Below are 24090 nucleotides of genomic sequence, written 5' to 3'. Positions count from 1 at the left end.
AACGTAAGGGGAGATGAGGGTAGAGAGGTAGGGAGGGGCTGCAGATCGAGTGCATTTGTAGGTTAGTAGGAGAAGCTTGAACTGTATGCGGTACCTGATCGGAAGCCAGCGAAGTGACTTGAGGAGAGGGGTGATATGAGTATATCGGTCCAGGCGGAAGATAAGACGTACAGCAGAGCTCTGAACGGACTGAAGGGGGGATAGATGGCTAAGTGGGAGGCCAGTGAGAAGTAGGTTACAGATCCCTGAGGAACTCTAACAGAGAGCGGGATGGGGTGCAGCCCTAACTTCACTACAGTTGGAGGTAAAGGACTGTCAGATTTGGATGGAACAAGTGGAATTACACATTAGTGAACAATTTGATAGTACTGCATGCTGGTTCTCAAAAGTGAAAGTATTGCAGCATAAACTAGAGCAGCTGGAGTGGTCTAGTGGTTAGGGTGGTGGACTTTGGTCCTGGGGAACTGAGGAACTGAGTTTGATTCCCACTTCAGGCACGGGCAGCTCCTGGTGACTCTGGGCAAGTCACTTAACCCTCCATTACCCCATGTAAGCCGCAATGAGCCTGCCATGAGTGGGAAAGCGCGGGGTACAAATGTAACAGAAATAAAATAGATACTATTGGAGATTCTACATGGAATGTTGCTACTATTGGACATTCTACATGGAATGTTGCTATTCCACCAGCAACATTCCATGTAGAAGGCTGCGCAGGCTTCTGCTTCTGTGAGTCTGACGTCCTGCACGTACGTGCAGGACGTCAGACTCACAGAAGCAGAAGCCTGCGCGGCCACATTGGTGATCTGCAAGGGCCGACTTCTACATGGAATGTTGGAATAGCAACATTCCATGTAGAATCTCAAATAGTAGCAACAGTGGAGGAGTGGCCTAGTGGTTAGGGTGGTGGACTTTGGTCCTGGGGAACTGAGGAACTGAGTTTGATTCCCACTGAAGGCACAGGAGCTCCTTGTGACTCTGGGCAAGTCACTTAACCCTCCATTGCCCCATGTAAGCCGCATTGAGCCTGCCATGAGTGGGAAAGTGCGGGGTACAAATGTAACAAAAAAAAAAAACTGATGCAGGAGGACACCAATAGAGAGCAAATATTTGAATTTTGGGTGTCCCAAACAAGGGAGAATCTAAGGATATCTTTAAGATTGTGCAAGAAATATTTCATATTGTTGCAGGGAAAGATACTTCCAAAGACCTTAAATTGGATAAAGCACATTGATCAATGATGCCTCAGAGAGCCTCTGGTAACCAGCCACATCCAATTACAGTTTGTTTCCATTACTCCCAAGATAAACAACCCTTGCTAGCCAAAGCCAGAGATAAGAACACTATTAAGAACAAAGGAGAGGCTATAAAGATTTTTCCTGATCTATCTACTGTGACATTAGGAAAAATGGCATAGCTTCTACCCTCTTACTTCTTGGTTTCAGGCAAATCAAGTTAAATATCGCTGGAGACTCCCTTTTGCTCTGCAAATGGAGTTTCCGATGCAAAGATTATTATCCAGCTTTTTTTCGAAAGAGAAAAACGCCTATAGTGCGACCTAAATCGGGAGATAGACGTTTGTCTCGCAAAGGCGCCCAAATCGGTATAATCGAAAGCCGATTTTGGGCGTTTCCAACTGCACTCCTTCGTGGAAACGAATAAAGTTGACGGGGGCGTGTCGGAGGTGTGGTGGAGGCGGAACTGGGGCGTGGTTATCAGCCGAGGAGAGATGGGCGTCTTTAGCTGATAATCGAAAAAAAAAAGGCGTTTTTACTGTGATTTTGGGTCACTTTTTTGGACCCTTTTTTTTCACGAACAAGTCCCAAAAAAGTGCCCCAACTGCCCAGATGACCACTGGAGGGAATCGGGGATGACCTCCCCGGACTCCCCCAGTGGTCACTAACCCCCTCCCACCAAAAAAAACCCCACTTTAAAAACTTTTACCCAGCCTATATGCCAGCCTCAAATGCCGTACCCACCTCCATGACAGCAGAATGTGTTCGATCCTGTCACAGCCTTTCCCTGGGTCATATGTAGCTCTCGGGTGCAGTACAGGGTCACATCGGCATTGCATTGTGGTGGGTGTAGGGTATTGGGCTCCGTGATTTCACTAGCTTGTGTTACAGTCTCACAATGTTGGTAGTTGGTAGGATCTTCTCCCATGGTGCTTTTCCCCCTGCCTACTAGGTCAGAGTGTGCCCTGTTGTGTTTCCTGTTGTAGTCCATGCGGTAGTGGCCATTTTTGTAAGCCAGTTTTAGTTCTCTTTCCTGTGTTAGCCACGTTAGACAATTTAGTTCTTCCCTTGAATGTGGCTGAATGAGGGCATTGTACAGCATTCTGCCAGTTCTGACCTACTGCTAATTTCAGTACCAGGGAGACTCGTTGCCAGTGGGGCACAACCTCTGATCTGCAGTTAACTGTGAGTAAAGGCAGTTATTCCAATAAAGGACGTTTTCGTAGAGATTAGTCTTCAGGTGTCAACTGGTGTGCCAAGGTTATATAGCAGCAACCAGTCCTAGAGGCCTGCGTGTATGCAGGTTCCTGGAGCACTTTTAGTGGGTACCGCAGTGCACTTCAGCCAGGTGGCCCCAGGCCTATCCCCCCCCCCTCACCTGTAACACTTGTGCTGGTAAATGGGAGGCCTCCAAAACCCACTGTACCCATATGTAGGTGCCCCTTCACCCCTAAGAGCTATGGTAGTGTTGTACATTTGTGGGTTTTGGGGGAGGGGGTTGGGTGTTCAGCACCCTTGGTAAGGGAGCTATGCATGTGGGAGCTTTTTCTGAAGTCCACCGCACTGACGTAGGGTGCCCAGTTGGTGTCCTGGCATATCGGGGGGGCGAGTGTACTACGAATCGTGGCCCCTCCCACGACCAAATGGCTCGGATTAGGACGTTTTTGAGCTGGGCGTTTTAGTTTCCATTATCGCTAAAAAAAAACAAACGCCCAGCTCAAAAACGTCCATTTTTTCAAAAATACGGTTCAGCCCGCCCCTTCACGGACCCGTTCTTGGAGATAAACGCCCATGGAGATAGGCGTTTCCGTTCGATTATGCCCCTCCACATGTCCTTCCTCCAAGATTGTTTGGACACTTTCAAGACCCGTTCAGGTGAGTAGTCTGTGGATTTAGTGGAGGAAGAGGTTTCCTCCCTGTAGCAATTAAACAGATCTAAAGAGAAGAAAAATATCACTAGGTCTCTAGTACTGCTTGAAAGTTGAGTCCATGGACTGTCCCAGAAACAGTAGGAATGCAATAACCTCCACAGCTACTCCTAATAGATTAGGATTGAAGGTGGAGTAATCTAGTCTATCCTGACTTTGGAGCTCATTTTCAAAAGAGAAAAACATCCAAAAAGTGGCATAAATCTGCATTCGGACGTTTTTCTCACAAAAACGTCCAAATTGGTATTTTCAAAACCAATTTTTAGATGTTTTTCTATGACGTCCGTCAGAAGTGCATTCAAATTACAAGGGGGTGTGTCAGAGGCAGTGGCGTAGCCAGACAGCCAATTTTGGATGGGCCTGAGCACAAAGTGGGTGGTCACAAAATTTTCTCCCCCCTCTCCCCAAAATTGGCTGTTTGGCTACCCACGGCCCCAACCCCCCCCCCCCCCCCCAAGCCACCGCTGCAGGTTTCTCCGGCACCACCTACCGACACCCAATGGGCCTTCTTTCCCCTCCCTCCATAGGGCAGCGCCAGCCTAACTGTACAACAAAGCTGCACGGCACCGGGTCCGTCAGCATGCTGCCGCTAGCTCCTACCTTGTCATCTTTCGGCAGAGGTGTTAGTTCTGCTGCTAAATCTGCAACGGATCCACGCGGTGCCAGGGCTGTCTCTCTGTACGCTGCTGCAACTGCTTCCTCAGCGCTAGCCCCTCCTCTTCAGAAAGAGTATCGGAGGTGAGGCGGGGCTAGCGCAGAGGAAGCAGTCGCAGCAGCGTACAGAGAGACAGCCCTGGCACCGCGTGGATCCGTTGCAGATTTAGCAGCAGAACTAACACCTCTGCCGAAAGATGACAAGGTAGGAGCTAGCGGCAGCATGCTGATGGACCCGGTGCCTTGCAGCTTTGTTGTACAGTTAGGCTGGCGCGTGCTGCCCGACGGAGGGAGGGGAAAGAAGGCCCATTGGGTGCTCCGTTGCTGGGTGGGCCTGGGGATAGAGGCTCTGATGGAGTTAAACTGGGGGAGAAGACTATGTTCCTAGTCATCAGTGACCCCCAAAGTATAGGATTAACATTTCTCCCATCTAAGGATTTTTATACCCTGATATTTTGTTGTTGTTGTTGTTTGTTGTTGGGGTAGGGAAGGTGGGATTAACTTTGGGATAATGGATTTTGTTTTGTTGTTATTTCGATTTTGTTTTTATTTATTCTTTTTTGTTGCTTAGGTGGAGTGTCTCACAATAGTCCTTAAAACAGCATCAAAACAGATCAACCATACACAGTCAAAACAACATAAAGATTGTATGACTAAACAAATGAATGATGTCATCACAACAGCTATCACAAAATTAATTAATTAATTAAAAAAGCAGTAAATGAGGACAAAATGTCAGTACACATCAATAAATAAATAAATAGACAAATAGATGAATACAGGCATATAGTGAGCACGAGACTGGGCGGCTAAATGGCAGATGACGTTTAATGTGAGCAAGTGCAAGGTGATGCATGTGGGAAAAAAGAACCCGAATTATACGTCATGCAAGGTTCCACCTTAGGAATTACGGACCAAGAAAGGGATCTGGGTGTCGTCGTCGATAATACACTGAAACCTTCTGCTCAGTGTGCTGCTGCGGCTAGGAAAGCGAATACAATGTTGGGTATTATTAGGAAAGGTATGGAAAACAGGTGTGAGGATGTTATAATGCCGTTGTATCGCTCCATGGTGCGACTGCACCTTGAGTATTGTGTTCAATTCTGGTCGCCGCATCTCAAGAAAGATATAGTAGAATTGGAAAAGGTGCAGCGAAGGGCGACTAAAATGATAGCGGGGACGGGATGACTTCCCTATGAAGAAAGACTAAGGAGGCCAGGGCTTTTCAGCTTGGAGAAGAGACGGCTGAGGGGAGACATGATAGAGGTATATAAAATAATGAGTGGAGTGGAACAGGTGGATGTGAAGCGTCTGTTCACGCTTTCCAAAAATACTAAGACTAGGGGGCATGCGATGAAACTACAGTGTAGTAAATTTAAAACAAATCGGAGAAAATGTTTCTTCACCCAACGCATAATTAAACTCTGGAATTCGTTGTCGGAGAACATGGTGAAGGCGGTTAGCTTAGCAGAGTTTAAAAAGGGGTTAGACGGTTTCCTAAAGAACAAGTCCATAAACCACTACTAAATGGACTGGGGAAAAAAACACAATTCCAGGAATAACATGTACAGAATGTTTGTACATTTGGGAAGCTCGCCAGGTGCCCTTGGCCTGGATTGGCCGCTGTTGTGGACAGGATGCTGGGCTCGATGGACCCTTGGCCTTTTCCCAGTGTGGCATTACTTATGTACTTATGTAACCTTAATAGAGGCTAAAAACAATAACAAAATTTTAAAAATACATATGAAAGAGAAGTTCCCTCCAGAAAAGCAAAAAAATCTGATATAAAAATGCACTATCATCAATTTTTTAACTCAGACCATAAGGTTGCATAGTACCAAACATAAAAATCATTCTTCCTTTCATAACAGTTTCCTGTTAATATCTCAATTCATCAAAAACTGTGGCCATTTTCTTGACAGCATCCCACAAGAAGTGCTGCAAGGAGACCTTTTTTAATAAGAACACTATTAAGTGCGAAGGGAATTCCGAGCGAAGAAGACATGTCTCTGGGTAAATGAACATTATTTTGCTGTGTGCTTTGGTGACTTAAAGATTGGGGATAGAAGAAAATTTGTAGGTTTACTTGATTAAAAATGGTTTGAATTAAAAAAAAAAAAAAAGCAAACCTTATTCATTAACTTGTTTAAATAGTCTAAAGATCTTTGCCCCATAGTTTTAAACTTGACTATTACAGCCTAGAGGAGCATTAAAAGTTAGCCAGTAAATAGATGCGCAGGGCTTAAACTTTCTGCCATAGTTTTAACCTTAACTGTCTCCTTAACTCTCTTCTTCTCTGCTCATATTCAGCAGATTGCCAAAACCTGTCGTTTCTTTCTCTATAATATTAACAAAATTCGCCCTTTCCTCTCCGAGGACGCTACCAAAACCCTTAGCCACACCCTTATCACCTCTCGCCTAGACTACTGCAATTTGCTTCTCTCTGGTCTCCCGCTCAGCCATCTATCTCCTCTTCAATCTGTCCAAAACTCTGCTGCTCGTCTTATATTCCGCCAGAGTTGCTATACTCACGTTAGCCCTCTCCTCAAGTCGCTTCACTGGCTCCCTATCCGCTTCCGTATACGGTTCAAACTTCTCCTTTTGACCTACAAGTGCATCCACTCCGCAGCTCCTCAGTACCTTTCCGCTCTCATCTCTCCCTACACTCCTGTCGTCCCCCTTCTCCCCCACTGCTAACTCCCGGCTCCGTTCCTTCTATCTCGCTGCTCCCTATGCCTGGAATAGACTCCCTGAGCCAGTACGTCAGGCTCAGTCTCTGGCTGTCTTCAAGTCTAGGCTTAAAGCCCACCTCTTTGCTACTGCTTTCGACATCTAACCATGACTCTCTTACTCAACACCCTCACTTATCACCCCTACCACTGCAATTTCCCCACCCCTAGCTGTCTGTTCGTCTGTCCAATTTAGATTGTAAGCTCTGTTGAGCAGGGACTGTCTTTTCATGTTAATTTGTACAGCGCTGCGTAAGTCTAGTAGCGCTACAGAAATGTTTAATAGTAGTAGTAGTAACTGTTAAAGCCTAGAACATTAAAAGATAGAACTTAGAACTCTGGAATTTCATCGCGTGGTTGAGACAATGGTTCAGGGATGAGGAATTTAGATTTGTTAGAAACTCGGCAATATTCTGGGGGAAAGGGGAGCCTATTCTGGAAAGATGGGCTTTACTTTAACCAGGATGGAACCAGGCTGCTGGCACCGACATATATAAAGGAGATATAGCAGCTTTTAAACTTGATTGGGGTGGGGAAAGCTGACAGTCTCTGAGGAGTGCATGCTTTGGAGTGAGGTGCCTTCGAAGGACACTATCAAAACAAGAAAGTTAGGGCATCCCAATAGAGAGGTTGCAAGAAAGGCAAAAGAAAGCCAGGAATCTTTAACAGAAGAGCAGAGTAATGATAGAAAATTATACTCTCTGTCAACTTCTAAGCAGTTTATAGACAAAAACATTTTTTGAATTGTCTCTGTATAACAGCTAGAAGATTAAAAAAATAAGATGAGAGAATTACAGTATATAGCACAGAATGAAGAGGTAGCTATAATAGGCATCTCAGAGACCTGGTGGAAGGAAGGCAACCAATGTGATACTGTGTTACCAGGGTACAAACTATATTGCAATGATAGGATGGATCAAATTGGAGGGGAGATGGTGCAGTATATTAAAGAGGGAATTGAGTCTAACAAAATAAAAATTCAGCACACAGCAATGTGGGGGTCAATATTCAAAGCAATTTAATCAGACAGACAGTGGCTTAGCAAGGGCGGGGCGGTGGGGGCGGTCTGCTCCGGGGGTCAACGGGTGGGGGGGGTGCTCCGCTGGTGAGTCCCTACCAGATCCGTCCACCCCCCCCCCCCGACACAGTCCCCACCTGCCTACCGGCTCCGTCCACCCGGCACTGTTCAGCGTGACGCCTTGCATCTGCAGCGCTGCTGTAAAAGAAAAAAATTGCCTCATCGTCAGCCCTTCCCTCACTGTGTCCCGCCCTCTGATGTAACTTCCTATTTCCTCGACGGCGGGACACACTGCGGGAAGGACTGATGACAAGGCGGGGGGGGGGGGGGTGCCGGGGGATGCGCCAACGCCAGGGGGAGTGCCATGTTGCCCTGCACCCAGGGGGGGGTGCGCAGCAGTGATCCGCCCCGGGCGTCAGCCAACCACGGAACACCACTGCAGACAGAAATGGCTCCTGGCAAGTTATGTCAGTTGGGGCAGTCTAGATTTCCTGAGTAGAGGTGTAGTGGTTAGGTGCCGAAGGCGACATTGAAGAGGTGGGCTTTGAGCAATGATTTGAAGATGGGCAGGGAGGAGGCCTAGCGTATGGGCTCAGGGAGTTTGTTCCACGCATGGGGTGAGGCGAGGCAGAAAGGGCAGAGCCTGGAGTTGGCGGTGGTGGAGAGGGGTACTGAAAGGAGGGGGGGGGGCGAATTTTGCTGGGCTTAGCACATGGGAAGGTCTATCTTCAAAACACGCTAAGCCCAATATGGCTGTGTTTCACCCAATACAAGAGATTGTCACCCGGAGAATTATCATTTCCCATGTTTTTTTTTTTTGGGGGGGGGATTCTCATTTTGTTCAGAGTTCCCCACCTTGTGTCATCATGAGAGATCCCCTTTCCACTTGCCGAGCCTCCTTCCCATGCCCCCTCTCCTCACTTCAGGCTTCCTTCTTGCCCCTCCCTTCCCCACAGTGAAAACCCCTCCACAAATAGGCCCTTGGGCTTACCTTAAACACTAGTGGTCCAGCAGGAGAAGTTAGGGCAGGAACGATGCCCAATTGCTCCTGCCCATTGTGACAGCCACATCCAATATGACAGCCATGACATTGTACCCTAGTCTCACATACCATGAAACTAGGAGGAAATGTCATGGATGCCACATTAAAGGTAGCCAAGACTAAGAGCAAAAGCAAATGGGCCCCTCTGAACCATCAGTGCTTAAGGTAGGCATAAGGAGGGCCAGTTGGGGGCCTAGTCCAAGGAGGAGGAGGGTGTGGGGAGGAGAAGCCAGATGGTGGAACCAGATGGGTGAGCCAGGCATTGGCGTTCCTAGCCTCGACGGCACCCGGGGCGGATCGCCGATGCGCCCCCCCCCCCCCTGCGAAATAACACCCCCCCCCCGAGTGCACACCACTGGGGGGGGTGCCGCAGCACGCGTCTGTCTGCTCCCAGTTCGCTACGCTCGCTAAATTCTCTCATTCGCTGCAGCTCCCTCCCTCTGCCCCGGAACAGGAAGTAACCTGTTCCGGGGCAGAAGGAGGGAGCTGCAGCGAACGAGAGAATTTAGCGAGCGTAGCGAACTGGGAGCAGACAGGCGTGCGCTGCGGCACCCCCCAGCGGCGTGCACCCGGGGGGGACCGCCCCCACCCCCTTGGTACGCCACTGGAGCCAGGAATCATTAGTGATAGGAAACATTGATAGGAACATTGATATTTCTTCATTCATTCATTAACAACTGCCCATCCCTACCCAATACAGAGCTGCATTAGGGGACACTATTAAATTATCCTAATAATAAAAATGAATACAACCATACAGGGCCGTGTGTATTATGGTATGATGCTCTCTGGTTCATGCTGCCTATGAGTAACAGTCTTGGGCTGGCACTTGGTGGCATGGGATTCTGTTCAGGCCATCTATCAAACATCCCCCAGAGTGTGGTGTAATAACATTATGAATTTTTGGGTGTGGGGGGATGATGGAAGTGAGACAGGATAGCCTGTTCATTGAAGGTAGTCCTGCCAGGATTGGTGCAGGTAGATGCACTGGACAGATGTAGTTAATATTGTGAGGTCTATGGTTGTCTTATTGCACATAAAAGTTGTGCTAGGCAGCATGTGTACAGTGTAATAGTACACTGACCACCCTGCCACTGTGCTGAGACCTCGGCTGTCTGCAGTTGGGTACATGTGCAGTGTACAGCATAGTAGCTGTGTGGCTTGCCATGGTCTCAAATAGGTGTGTTGGGTTTAGAGGTTTGCAGACAGTGTGTGTCCTTACCTTGCCAAGGTCTTCTGGATCTCCTTCCAGACCCACTGCCTGCCCTCCCTGAAGAGGCATACCTCATTTTGTAGAATGAGAATTGCCCAGAGGTCGATATTTTTTTCAGAAAAGTCTCTCTCCCTTCTGGCCTCCATCTTCCAGGTGCATGTGGCAGATCAATATCAAGATTCAGTGGGTGCTGTATATATTGTGTGAGGTGGCAAGAGAGGCCGAATACGTGCTGTGCCGATCTAGACCTCTACTGCTGCACCAGAAACCTGTACATATAGCGTTGTATGTTATGTGCTGCTGATGGAACCCTAGTAGACGTTCTGACATGCAGATGCTGCATGGCCAGCTTCTAGGACCACATTATTTAATATACCTGTATAGGCTGGGCATGTACGTGTTTACTCATATGGATCCTGTTTCTGCATAACAGGCACCCTTTCAGAATATTCTGGATTTGTATGTGTACTATGACTATATTTTGTGAGATTCATGTTTTTCCCTTTAGTTTAATACTTATTTCAGACATCTTTGGCAACAGGTGAAGATACACAGATACATATACAGCTGTGGTCTTAAATACATCACAGAGTATGAACCTTTTCACCAAAACATAACATAACATAACTCTTTTATATTCTGCAATAACCTCACTGTTTTAAGCGGATAACAGTCATAAAAATTGGGCATTCCCAGCTATTACAAATATCAAAAACATCAACAATATCTTCACATAACAATCACGCTATAATTGGCCACATACAAACTGTAGCGCTCAAAAATACAGCAGAAATTTCATTAACCAGTTCGCCATCTGATAAGCAAGCAAAGGCTCCAGTTGCTTGAGCCTCCTTTTACCCCGTACAGAGGGAAAAGCAAGCAAATAAGAACCCCTCAAAGACTGAACAGACCCTGTTAAAACTATTCCCACATTCACGATCTATCTAAAATGGTGCCGTAAATGTATGGGAGGTGGTTATTGATATAAGGAAAACTCAGTTAAGCTTTAGGGGTTTGCAGACCAAAAAAAAAAGATTTTTGTTTAGTTCCCTGTGTCATTTGGATTTTTCATTTCTTTGGGTTTTTTTTATTTAACCACCTTTTTTGTTTTTGTTTTGGGGTAGTTTTACCAATATTATGCCCTATTGGCAACATAGAAAAAAAGTCATTTTGGATTTTTTCCCCCTGTTATATGGGGTTAAAGACAGCTTGAAATGATGTGGGGAAAGTGTCATTGACATTTCACTTGTCATTTCAAATCAATGCACATCCCTGCTCAGTTTATTTTTCTGGAAACTAAACTCTGGCCTCACAGGCCAGAGGAAATAATTTGCCTCAGGCACCTCTGCTTCTAGGTTGTTTGAAGTTAAATCAATTCTATTATATAGGGCTCTTTTACTAAGCTGCATTAAGCAGCTAATGTGGGGTTTACCACTCGATAGACAGTAGCACAGGCCCATGCTACTGTCTCCTGGGTTAAAATGACATCCACCACATAAAAATCCTGCATTAGTTGCATAACATGGGAGTAGATGGGTACTGGGCATGACATGGATAGGCAGAGGTGTAATAACTGTAACAGATAGCACATGGATCAGTACCGAACACTACCTGGCATGACTACCAATAGCGCAGCCGAGTTTACACAACCTAAAGAGGAAGTGGCAAAGCTTGACAGTCTGGTAGCACAGCATGCTGTCAGGTTGGGTACTGCAACACTTTCCCTCCCTCCACATTTCTCACTCCACCCTGGAGTGGAATAGTGTGTGGGGAAGGGTATAACTGGGTGTAGGGGGGAGGGGGTTAAGTGAACATTGAGGGCTGAGGAGGAACTGTAACCTTCGAACTTTTAAGGGGGACTATAAGTTAACATCAGGGGCTGCAGGAAGACTGGGAGACTGGGCATCTAAATGGCAGATGACGTGTAATGTGAGCAAGTGCAAAGTGATGCATGCGGGAAAGAGGAACCTGAATTATAGCTACGTCATGCAAGGTTCCACGTTAGGAGTCACGGACCAAGAAAGGGATCTAGGTGTCATCGTTGATGATACGTTGAAACCTTCTGCTCAGTGTGCTGCTGCGGCTAAGAAAGCAAATAGAATGTTAAGTATTATTAGGAAAGGAATGGAAAACAAAAATGAGGATGTTATAATGCCTTTGTATCGCTCCATGGTGCGACCGCACCTCGAATATTGTGTTCAATTCTGGTCGCCGCATCTCAAAAAAGATATAGTGGAATTAGAAAAGGTGCAGAGAAGGGTGACGAAAATGATAAAGGGGATGGGACGAGTTCCCTATGAGGAAAGGCTAGGGCTCTTCAGCTTGGAGAAAAGGCGGCTGAGGGAAGATATGATAGAGGTCTATAAAATAAAGAGTGGAGTTGAATGGGTAGATGTGAAGCTACCAAAAATATTTACGCTTCCAAAAATATTAGGACTAGGGGGCATGTGATGAAGCTACAATGTAGTAAATTTAAAACGAATTGGAGAAAATTTTTCTTCACTCAACATGTAATTAAACTCCGGAATTCATTGCCAGAGAATGTGGTAAAGGCGGTTAGCTTAGCGGAGTTTAAAAAAGGTTTGGACGGCTTCCTAAAGGAAAAGTCTATAGACCGTTATTAAATGGACTTGGGGAAAATCCACTATTTCTGGGATAAGCAGTATAAAATGTTTTGTACTTTTTTGGGATCTTGCCAGGTAGTAGTAGTATTTGTGACCTGGATTGGCCACTGTTGGAAACAGGATGCTGGGCTTGATGTACCTTTGTTCTTTCCCAGTATGGCAATACTTATGTAACACGCCCTCTACATGTACCACACAGGCTTTCCAATTACTGCATGTTAATTTTTGCATTAAATGTATGGTAACTGCAGAACCTACCACATTTTAGGGCTCCTTTTACTAAGCAGTGGTAAGCCCAATGAGGGCATATCGCTTGCTATACAGAAAGTACCGCCAGGCTACCGCAGCAGCCCGGCGGTACTTCCCACCCCTAGCGTTCCATCATTTCTGGCGTTACAAAAATTTAATTTATTTTGTAGCACTGGAGTATACCCGGCGGTAATTAAGCAGTGCTGTGCATTGCCTGGTTACTGCTGGGTTAACACGGGAGCCCTTACCGTTACCTCAATGGGTGGCGGTAAGGGCTCTCCCCCACAATGACCATGTGGCAACTGCTTTACTTGCTGCCTGGCCATTTCTTGTAGGAAAGCGAGACTTTCCTTATCCCAGCTGCAGTAAAAGGGGGCCTCGACTCATATGTAAAACATGCGCCAAGGGCAGCACCAGCCCCCTTTTGCCGCAGCTTGGTAAAAGGGGTCCTTAGTAAAAGGATCCCTTATTTTCTTATCTTTAGTTTATGTCTAGGCTTTTCTACTTTCCTTACTATAAACTTTCAAAGGAAATTCCTCGCAAACATTGCCTTTGAAATTCTTACCAACAAACTCCATGGATACAAAAGTGCCCGAAGGTATTGTACCTGCTGTTTTTTTTCTCCAAGAAGGAAATAGTTTAAAAAAAAATAGATAATTCCAAATAATTCAAAGCCTAAGTAAAATAACCTTTTCTCCTCCCTTTCTGTAGGACTTTCCTTCACACTGTCTTATTTACTGGTATTATTATTTAAATTTCCCCATGTTTCTCTTAAGTTTCCTTAAGGTTAACACTCTTCCTTTTCTTTCAGAGTAAGGATAAGTTTCTAAGTACTTTTATGCAATCACAGTAGCTAGTTTCTATGAATTCAGTTTTTCCCCAGTGAATTCTTTCTTTTCTTCTTTTACAGTTAGATGAAGCTACATCAGTCTTGACTAAGAGGGCCAGATAATTATTTTAGAAAACAGCTTTTACTTTTGTAGTTTCAACAGACCACTCTAAAGATGTTGCATTATTTTTGTAAATTTATTCTTCCCTTTCAGGTTTTACTTTTTACCTGTGGAATGAACAGCTACCAGGGAAACTGTGTATTGTTTGTTAATTCTTTATTTCTTTTCAGGTTTCCTTTGAGAATATTTATCAGAGCATTGTGTTATATTTTCATTATAGCTCTGATTAGATTTGACATTAACAGAGAAATTATTGTGAACTACACAGTTGGTCACAGCCAGAGGAACGGGAGGTGGAAAGCTATCCTAAGACCAATTGCAGAACACCGGGTGATAGTCAGAAAATCTGCATATAACATTTCCTAAGGGGGCGATGAGCAAAACCCGGCGCTATTCAGGATAGCGCTCTCAAAATACCGCTGTTCCACCACCGTACTATTGCGGAACAGCAGTGTGGTCATGATCAACCATCCATCCTAAACACTAAATAATAAGACTGTACATGAACTAGACAAAACAGAACTCTTATCACTTGACTGATTAACCTCATTGCTATTAATGAACACGCACTACCACTTTAATCCTTATGTCGAAAATGGTCTCTCTGTAGTCGACAACCTAACTTATGTTACAATTTCATCTATCACTCAGGAACCTCTATGCAATACCATAATGCATGAATGTATGCACCTTAATGCAATGCCATTTGTAATTCTGTACCCGGAAATGGCAATCGCCATTACGGCATAATGTAAGCCACATTGAGCCTGCAAATTGGTGGGAAAATGTGGGTTACAAATGCTACAAATAAATAAATAAATATATGCAGATATAAGCAGTGCTGTAGTAGCGGTAACCCCCTCTAAACAGTGTGAGAAAATATGCTAAGCTGTTGGGGCACACACACACACTAATCTGACACGCTAAAAGAAGCCAGGAACAACGAGCAGGTGCATAGCTGGGGTGCGCCATCGTGTGTGTCCTTGCGAAGGAGCTCATCAGTGTATCATAAAGTGCACCTTGCTGTAAAGCGCGACAAAAAATGCTGTCTGAAAATGCTGTAAAAATATAGCTTGCCCTGTAGTTCTATAGATGGCCCCAGTCTTTGCGTTCTTTGCATTGGCTTTGCACCTCTTTGACTGTGCTTGTAGCACTTTCCTTTGGGCTTTTTTGTCCCATCACAGACCAGTTTGAGGTAAGTGAATAGATATGTGTATTTGAGTAAACCAGGGGCATAGCTACAGGTGGGCCTGGGTGGGCCCAGGCCCACCCAATTTCAGCTCTGGCCCGCCCACCCACTTTTCCTTCAGGCCCGCGCCAGCCCCAGCTCCCATTGCCGGCCACTGCTGCTTTTCCTGATGAGCAGCAGGGCCGGCGCTACAAAAAGAAGAAGCGCTCAGCTGACTGAGCTGAGCACCAACGCTAACCTGACGAGAAAAAATGTTTAAAAAAAAACGCGGCACCGCAGGCAGCCTCGAAGCATTGGCTGCTGGCTCTGCAGGCTCCTCCCGTCTCTTACGTCTTTGCCCCTGGAGCGAAGCAGGGGCCGTGACATAAGAGACGGGAGGAGCCTGCAGAGCCAGCAGCCAATGCTTCGAGGCTGCCTGCGGTGCTGTGTTTTTTTTTAAACATTTTTCTCGTCGGGTTAGCGTTGGCGCTCAGCTCAGTCAGCTGAGCGCTTCTTCTTTTTGTAGCGTCGGCCCTGCTGCTCATCAGGAAAAGCAGCAGTGGCCGGCAATAGGAGCTGGGGCTGGTGGGCCTGAATCGGGAGAGGGAAAATGGATGGCAGGATCAGGATGGGGAGAAAGAGGGAGAATGGAAGGATGGGGAGAGAAAGAGGGAAAACAGATGGGAGGATGGCAGAGAAAGAGGGAAAACGGAAGGATGGGGAGAGAAAGAGGGAAAACAGATGGGAGGATGGGGAGAGAAAGAGGGAAAACGGAAGGATGGGGAGAGAAAGAGGGAAAACAGATGGGAGGATGGCAGAGAAAGAGGGAAAACGGAAGGATGGGGGAGAGAAAGAGGGAAAACAGATGGGAGGATGGGGAGAGAAAGAGGGAAAACGGAAGGATGGGGAGAGAAAGAGGGAAAACAGATGGGAGGATGGCAGAGAAAGAGGGAAAACGGAAGGATGGGGGAGAGAAAGAGGGAAAACAGATGGGAGGATGGGGAGAGAAAGAGGGAAAACGGAAGGATGGGGAGAGAAAGAGGGAAAATGGAGGATGGGGAGAGAAAGAGGGAAACAGATGGGAGGATGGCAAAAAAAGAGGGAAAACGGAGGATGGCAGAAAAAGAGGGAAAACGGAGGATGGGGAGAGAAAGAGGGAAAACAGATGGGAGGATGGCAGAGAAAGAGGGAAAATGGAAGGATGGGGAGAGAAAGGGGGGAAAACAGATGGGAGGATGGCAGAGAAAGAGGGAAAACGGAAGGATGGGGAGAGAGAAAAAGGGGAAAACAGATGGGAGGATGGGGAGGAGAAAGAGGGAAAACGGAAGGATGGGGAGAGAAAGAGGGAAAACAGATGGGAGGATGGCAGAGAAAGAGGAAAACGGAAGGATGGGGGGAGAGAAAGAGGGAAAACAGATGGGAGGATGGGGAGAGAGAAAGAGGGAAAACGGAAGGATTGGGGAGAGAAAGAGGGAAAATGGAGGATGGGGAGAGAAAGAGGGAAAACAGATGGGAGGATGGCAAAAAAAGAGGGAAACGGAGGATGGCAGAAAAAGAGGGAAAACGGAGGATGGGGAGAGAAAGAGGGAAAACAGATGGGAGGATGGCAGAGAAAGAGGGAAAATGGAAGGATGGGGAGAGAAAGGGGGAAAACAGATGGGAGGATGGCAGAGAAAGAGGGAAAACGGAAGGATGAGGAGAGAAAGAGGGAAAACAGATGGGAGGTGTGGCAGAGAAAGAGGGGAAAACGGAAGGATGGGGAGAGAAAGAGGGAAAACAGATGGGAGGATGGGGAGAGAAAGAGGGAAAACGGAAGGATGGGGAGAGAAAGAGGGAAAACAGATGGGAGGATGGCAGAGAAAGAGGGGAAAACGGAAGGATGGGGAGAGAAAGAGGGAAAACAGATGGGAGGATGGGGAGAGAAAGAGGGAAAATGGAAGGATGGGGAGAGAAAGAGGGAAAACAGATGGGAGGATGGCAGAGAAAGAGGGAAAACGGAAGGATGGGGGAGAGAAAGAGGGAAAACAGATGGGAGGATGGGGAGAGAAAGAGGGAAAACGGAAGGATGGGGAGAGAAAGAGGGAAAACAGATGGGAGGATGGGGAGAGAAAGAGGGAAAACGGAAGGATGGGGAGAGAAAGAGGGAAAACAGATGGGAGGATGGCAGAGAAAAGAGGGGAAAACGGAAGGATGGGGGAGAGAAAGAGGGAAACAGATGGGAGGATGGGGAGAGAAAGAGGGAAAACGGAAGGATGGGGAGAGAAAGAGGGAAAATGGAGGATGGGGAGAGAAAGAGGGAAAACAGATGGGAGGATGGCAAAAAAAGAGGGAAAACGGAGGATGGCAGAAAAAGAGGGAAAACGGAGGATGGGGAGAGAAAGAGGGAAAACAGATGGGAGGATGGCAGAGAAAGAGGGAAAATGGAAGGATGGGGAGAGAAAGGGGGAAAACAGATGGGAGGATGGCAGAGAAAGAGGGAAAACGGAAGGATGAGGAGAGAAAGAGGGAAAACAGATGGGAGGTGTGGCAGAGAAAGAGGGAAAACGGAAGGATGGGGAGAGAAAGAGGGAAAACAGATGGGAGGATGGGGAGAGAAAGAGGGAAAACGGAAGGATGGGGAGAGAAAGAGGGAAAACAGATGGGAGGATGGCAGAGAAAGAGGGAAAACGGAAGGATGGGGGAGAGAAAGAGGGAAAACAGATGGGAGGATGGGGAGAGAAAGAGGGAAAACGGAAGGATGGTGAGAGAAAGAGGGAACATGGAGGATGGGGAGAGAAAGAGGGAAAACAGATGGGAGGATGGGGAGAGAAAGAGGGAAAACAGATGGGAGGATGGCAAAAAAAGAGGGAAAACGGAGGATGGCAGAAAAAGAGGGAAACGGAGGATGGGGAGAGAAAGAGGGAAAACAGATGAGAGGATGGCAGAGAAAGAGGGAAAACGGAAGGATGGGGAGAGAAAGAGGGAAAACAGATGGGAGGTGTGGCAGAGAAAGAGGGAAAACGGAAGGATGGGGAGAGAAAGAGGGAAAACAGATGGGAGGATGGGGAGAGAAAGAGGGAAAACGGAAGGATGGGGAGAGAAAGAGGGAAAACAGATGGGAGGATGGCAGAGAAAGAGGGAAAATGGAAGGATGAGGAGAGAGAGGGAAAACAGATGGGAGGATGGCAGAGAAAGAGGGAAAATGGAAGGATGGGGAGAGAAAGAAGGAAAACAGATGGGAGGATGGCAGAGAAAGAGGGAAAACGGAAGGATGGGGAGAGAAAGAGGGAAAACAGATGGGAGGATGGGGAGAGAAAGAGGGAAAATGGAAGGATGGGGAGAGAAAGAGGGAAAACAGATGGGAGGATGGCAGAGAAAGAGGGAAAACGGAAGGATGGGGGAGAGAAAGAGGGAAAACAGATGGGAGGATGGGGAGAGAAAGAGGGAAAACGGAAGGATGGGGAGAGAAAGAGGGAACATGGAGGATGGGGAGAGAAAGAGGGAAAACAGATGGGAGGATGGGGAGAGAAAGAGGGAAAACAGATGGGAGGATGGCAAAAAAAGAGGGAAAACGGAGGATGGCAGAAAAAGAGGGAAACGGAGGATGGGGAGAGAAAGAGGGAAAACAGATGAGAGGATGGCAGAGAAAGAGGGAAAACGGAAGGATGGGGAGAGAAAGAGGGAAAACAGATGGGAGGTGTGGCAGAGAAAGAGGGAAAACGGAAGGATGGGGAGAGAAAGAGGGAAAACAGATGGGAGGATGGGGAGAGAAAGAGGGGAAAACGGAAGGATGGGGAGAGAAAGAGGGAAAACAGATGGGAGGATGGCAGAGAAAGAGGGAAAATGGAAGGATGGGGAGAGAAAGAAGGAAAACAGATGGGAGGATGGCAGAGAAAGAGGGGAAAACGGAAGGATGGGGAGAGAAAGAGGGAAAACAGATGGGAGGATGGGGAGAGAAAGAGGGAAAACGGAAGGATGGGGAGAGAAAGAGGGAAAACGGAAGGATGGGGAGAGAAAGAGGGAAAACAGATGGAAGGATGGCAGAGAAAGAGGGAAAACAGATGGATGGGGGTGAGAGACACTGGATGGAAGGATGGGGAGAGAAAGAGGGGAGATGGATGAAAGGATGCAGAGAAAAAGGGGAGAGACTGGAAGGATGTGGAGAGAGAAGGGACACTGAACAGAAAAGGGTAGAGAGATAGACACTGGTTAGAAGGAGGGAGAGAGACATTAGATGGAAGGATCAGGAGAGAGGGTAGATGGGTAGAAGGATGGGGAGAGAAAGAGGGAAGACGCTGGATGGAAGGGTAGGGAGAAAGAGGTGACACGATGGAAGGATGCAGAAAGAAAGAGGGAGACTATTGGAAGGATGGGGAGAGAGAGGGGAGACACTGGAAGGATGGGGAGAGAAAGAGGAGAGCTGCTGCATGGAAAGGGGGAGTAGTGAAAGATTGGAGAATAAGAGGAAGGGGCATGGGAAGAACAAGGGTGAGTAAAAGATGAAAATCCATAAGTAGATGAAGGAAATTAAAGAATGGATAGTAAGAATGAATTAAATCTAGGCACAGAGAGAGGCAGAAAAATATTGAAGAAAGCAAAGAAAAAGGAGAGAAAAATGACAAATGGCCAGGAAACCCTGGCAGAAGAGTTAAGCGAAAACGAAGGAAAGCAGAATCTAGAGACTGGGAGCAACACAATGAGAAAAAGTAAATGGCCATACAACAAAGGTAAAGAAAATAATTTTATTTTTAATTTAGGATAAAGTAATATGGTGTTAATAAAGTTTCAGAGACCAATACTTCCTTCCTTAGGTCAGGAGAGGATACCGTAACAGCATTATACTGACCTGAGGCAAGAGGTTTTGGCCTCTGAAAGCTCACTGAAACGGATTAGGCTATTAAATAAATTGTCTGAAATCGGATGCACTGAAAAGCAGCACTTTACCCTGTGTGACAAATGCATCTGAGTGTGACTAAATTTTGCTGGGGGGGGGGGGGGGGTAGAGAGAAAATTTTGTGCCCACCCACTTTGGGTTCAGGCCCACCCAAAATTGGCAGTCTGGCTACGCCACTGGAGTAAACCCATCTTTTGTGTGGGAGGTTTAAAAGCAATCACTTAAAATGCCTTGCTCACCTGAGAAGGAGAGAAAGGGGGTAATTTACATATATATAACTTTTTAAAGCTCTGATGGGTCCTATTCGACAGTAACACCAGCCAGTTATTTTGCGGCATTGTTTTCTGTCTAACGTTATTCGACACCTGTGTTCATTGTGGCACTATTTTTTGATGGTCTAGGAGGAGAAATAGGAAATGGGCTTATTTACATGAGACTGACTATATTTACATGCTATTTGTGCAAGTGCCTGGCGCGCTCACTGTTTACAGCGGTAACCCCACTGATCATCCCACATTGGTGAGCACATGCGCTAGAATGGCGCTAATGGCCTTTAGTGCTCACGTTTACGTTTGATCATCTGCCCATAGGTGAGAAGGTGGCAGTCAGATCCCTGGGAAGACCCTTATTAAAAAAAAAAAAAAAAAACAGCTATGGACCTTGGGGAAATGGCAGCTGCAGAGACGCCCAGAGAAGCAGGCAAGCCCAGCTCAGGTGGGAATGATCTAGGAATTTAAGAAGTATAGTTCCTGGATCCATCCACCAGTATAAGAGATGGATAGCTCTGACATTCCTTTCAGGTGTAGATCGAAGGGTGTGGCTCAAAAACTTTGAGGGATAGTTTCCCTGTAATGGTATCAGTTTATTATTGAAATGTGTAGCATGATGTTGTGTTGGATCAGATACATATATATACACCAATATATTTGTGCAGCTTTTAAATATATATATATTTGACACTGCAGCAGAGAGAATAGTTTCATTTCAAGCCCCTCTCTCCCCATCCCTTTTTCTGGGAACTTCTGATAGCAGGGATAGTTAATTACAAACACTTAACAAAGACAAAAGAGAGATATATAACTCTCTCTGCCCTCCCACCTAAAAAGACTGAACAAAAGGTGGGTACCTGGACGCTCATCAGGACATCTCTGAAAACCAAAGACCCAAGAGACCGAAAGTCTGGAGAGCCCATTGAAGACAAAGACTTCAGAGGGGAAACCATAAACAGGACATTTGCTTGTCAAAGGTATACCTGCCCCTCCCATCAGCTTTCAGACATGTGCAGAAAGAAAGGACTTATAATGTGGTCATGTGAACAGACTACATTAACCATAATGCCTTGCAAAATATCCAGGACATGCACACACCATGCTTCTCTGCTAACATTATAAAAGGCCTGGAAACAGCCCAGCTCGCTCTCTTGGAACCTGCCTCCTCTTGGGACCTGCTGCTCTCTTTGGGGTCTGCAGATGCCTTGCTCCTGATCTGCAGTCCACCTGCCTCATGGCTCTTCAATGGACCACAAAATGCTTTGCAACAGACTGCTTTGTAAGTTATAACTTTTGATCTAGACCTGCTACTCTACTTTGCCTTACTTAAGCACAGATTATCTGTAAAGATCTCTTAAAACCTACCTCTTGTGTGCAATTGTATATTAAATCAACCTTTTTGAAGCTAAAAATACGATCTCCTTGTGTTCTGAGTATATGGTATCTTTTATATATACTTAATTTATTTAATTTATTGCAATTATCACCTTTGGTGATTGGTGGAGAAATTAATATCCTAAAACTTATAAATACAGCACCTGCTCTTAAATCATAAACAGTAGCGAGTGCTCTCTAGAGCTCTTTTCCCCAAGATAAATCATTTCTTGTAACATCCCCACCCCTAGCTGTCTGTTCGTCTGTCCAATTTAGATTGTAAGCTCTGTTGAGCAGGGACTGTCTTTTCATGTTCATTTTGTACAGCGCTGCGTAAGTCTAGTAGCGCTATAGAAATGTTTAATAGTAGTAGTAGTAGTAGATAGTTGAAGATATATCCAACAGTCTCTACTGGAGCTCCTGTCAGATGAAGATGTACCCTCAGAGCCTGAAGAGATGGAAGCTATTTGGGAGAGGTACCCTATAGAAGAAATGGATATTGAAGCCAATGAATAGCTGGTGAGAATTGTTGTAAGCTAGTCAAGAATTCATTGATTGTAACCAGATTTTATGGAAGGTCAGTGGGGGAGCTGGCCATATATGCCAAGAGGGTGGGGTCTTCCTCTTTGCCTATCCTAAACCATGGGAAGGCTGAGGTAAATAAGGACAATCAGTGAGGTAGAAAATAAAAGTGTTTGAAGCATCAGCAAATCTGGTGTTTTGTTATGTTTTTTTCAACTGCACTGAAGGTTGCAGCAAGGTTGGTGTTTTTGTTTCTTCAACTGTGCTGAAGCAACTCCACCAATTAAGGCAGCCAGGGACAGCTGAGAGAAAAGGTCTCTGAAATTAAGAGGATGTGAAGCCAGTGGGTTGAGGAAAGGAAACTGTTTGAATGAATTTTATAACTCATGAATATTTCCTAGCCTGTTTTGTTTGCAGTCTTAATAAACTGAAGCCAGCTATAACGACTACTTATTTTTGAGAAGCCCTCGTCAGCACCTGTATGTAAACAGAAATTAAAAGGATTTTGGGGGCCTTTTGTCAGAGTTGTAGAACTGGGGTTGGTTTAGAAACAGGGGCGTAGCCAGACTTCGGCGGGAGGGGGGTCCAGAGCCCGAGGTGAGGGGGAACATTTTAGCCCCCCTCCCCCAGTGCCGCTGCCCCCTGCCACTCTTGCCCCCTGCCACTTTTGATGACAATGCCCCTCCCCCGTCCCTTTTGACCCCCTCACGCCGCCGCCAACGTTCCCCCGCCACTGCCAGGTACCTGGCAAGGGTTCCCAACCCCCACCAGCCGAAGTCCCCTTCAGTGCCGGTCTCCAGGTCCGGTGTGTTTGCTGATCTGGATTCTGTTTCTGTGAGTCAGGACTTACAGAAACAGAATCCAGATCAGCAACGCGCCGGAGACCTGTCCTGAAGAGGACTTTGGCTGGCAGGGGTTGGGGACCCACGCCAACAAAGGTACCCGATGGCGGCGGTGGGAGGAGGGTCGGCAGAGGGGTGAAAGCAGGGGGGCCAGGGCTAAATCTGTGGGGGCCCATAACCCCGTGGCCCCACCTAGCTATGCCCCTGTTTAGAAAAAGGAAACAGTGGGCAATTTGCGGGCAGTCTTTCTTTCTTTCTTTTGCTGATCTGTTAAAGTATTGGAATCATGTTACCACAGTGTTGTTTTAATAAAGACTGTTGTTTTAAAGTGTCCATTCTGAGCCTGAACCACAACCAGTGAAGGAGTGGTGTTAATTGTCTGACAGCTTGCCCCAACAGATCTCTTCCATCTCAGCCACACCCACAGGATCCGAATACATATGTACCTATAGGGGGTGACAGTATCAAGTGTGTTGGTGAACTCACAGGATTCAGGGGGTCCTTTTACTAAGGTGTGCCAAAAAATGGCCTGCGCCGGTGTAGATGTGCGTATTAGATATGCGCAGGTCCATTTTTCAGCGAGACTGCAAAAGGGGGGGGGGGAGCGAAAATGGATGTGCGGTAAATTAAAAATTGGAGCGTGTCCATTTTGGGCCTGAGACCTTGCCGCTACCCATTGACCTAGCAGTAAAGTCTCACACGTTAACTGGGCATTAATGGTCTACAACATACAATACCGATTACATCCTGGTTAGTGCCGCGCACCAGAAAATTTCCAGCACGCTTGGTGGACATGCGTAAAAAATGAAATTACCGCGCAAGCCATGTTGTAGCCAGGCGGTAGTTCAAAATTAATGCATGTAGAACACACATATGCACCTACACGGTTTAGTAAAAGGGCCCCTCGAACACTTGAAAAGGATTTCTCTATGTAGCAGCATCTGCTACCCAGATAGGTCCCGCTGAAGAAACAGATGTTTAGCAGCACTATTTAGACAGTATTGCTGAGTATCTTTACAGAATCTTTTAACACTATCTGGATAATGCAGTGTTGGGGTGGTCCAGAGACAGAGACCAGAGTTATTCAGGCAGCAGTGATTTTCAGCACTGCTACCCATGTAACTTACCTGATAACTTAGGACAGCAAAACAAAGACTGTTCTAAATCTCTCTGGATAGCAGCTGAATATTGGTGACCTCCCAATAGCATCACTACTTCACTGCTTTGCCCGGATATTCAGCAACAGCCTCCATCCATCCAGATATTGCCACTGAATATCCAGAATTTTTAGCCCATGAAAGACAGTGTTTAAAAAAGAAAAAAAAACATTGACCACCTTTTGGGCTCAATATCAGAGGGACAGTTTTCAGGATTAGTGCTTTAGGTGATCTCGTTGATGCTGC

The sequence above is a fragment of the Microcaecilia unicolor genome, chromosome 3 (assembly GCF_901765095.1).
Source record: "Microcaecilia unicolor chromosome 3, aMicUni1.1, whole genome shotgun sequence".
In the NCBI taxonomy this organism is placed as follows: domain Eukaryota; kingdom Metazoa; phylum Chordata; class Amphibia; order Gymnophiona; family Siphonopidae; genus Microcaecilia; species Microcaecilia unicolor.
Note: the sequence above shows the minus strand (reverse complement) of the source record.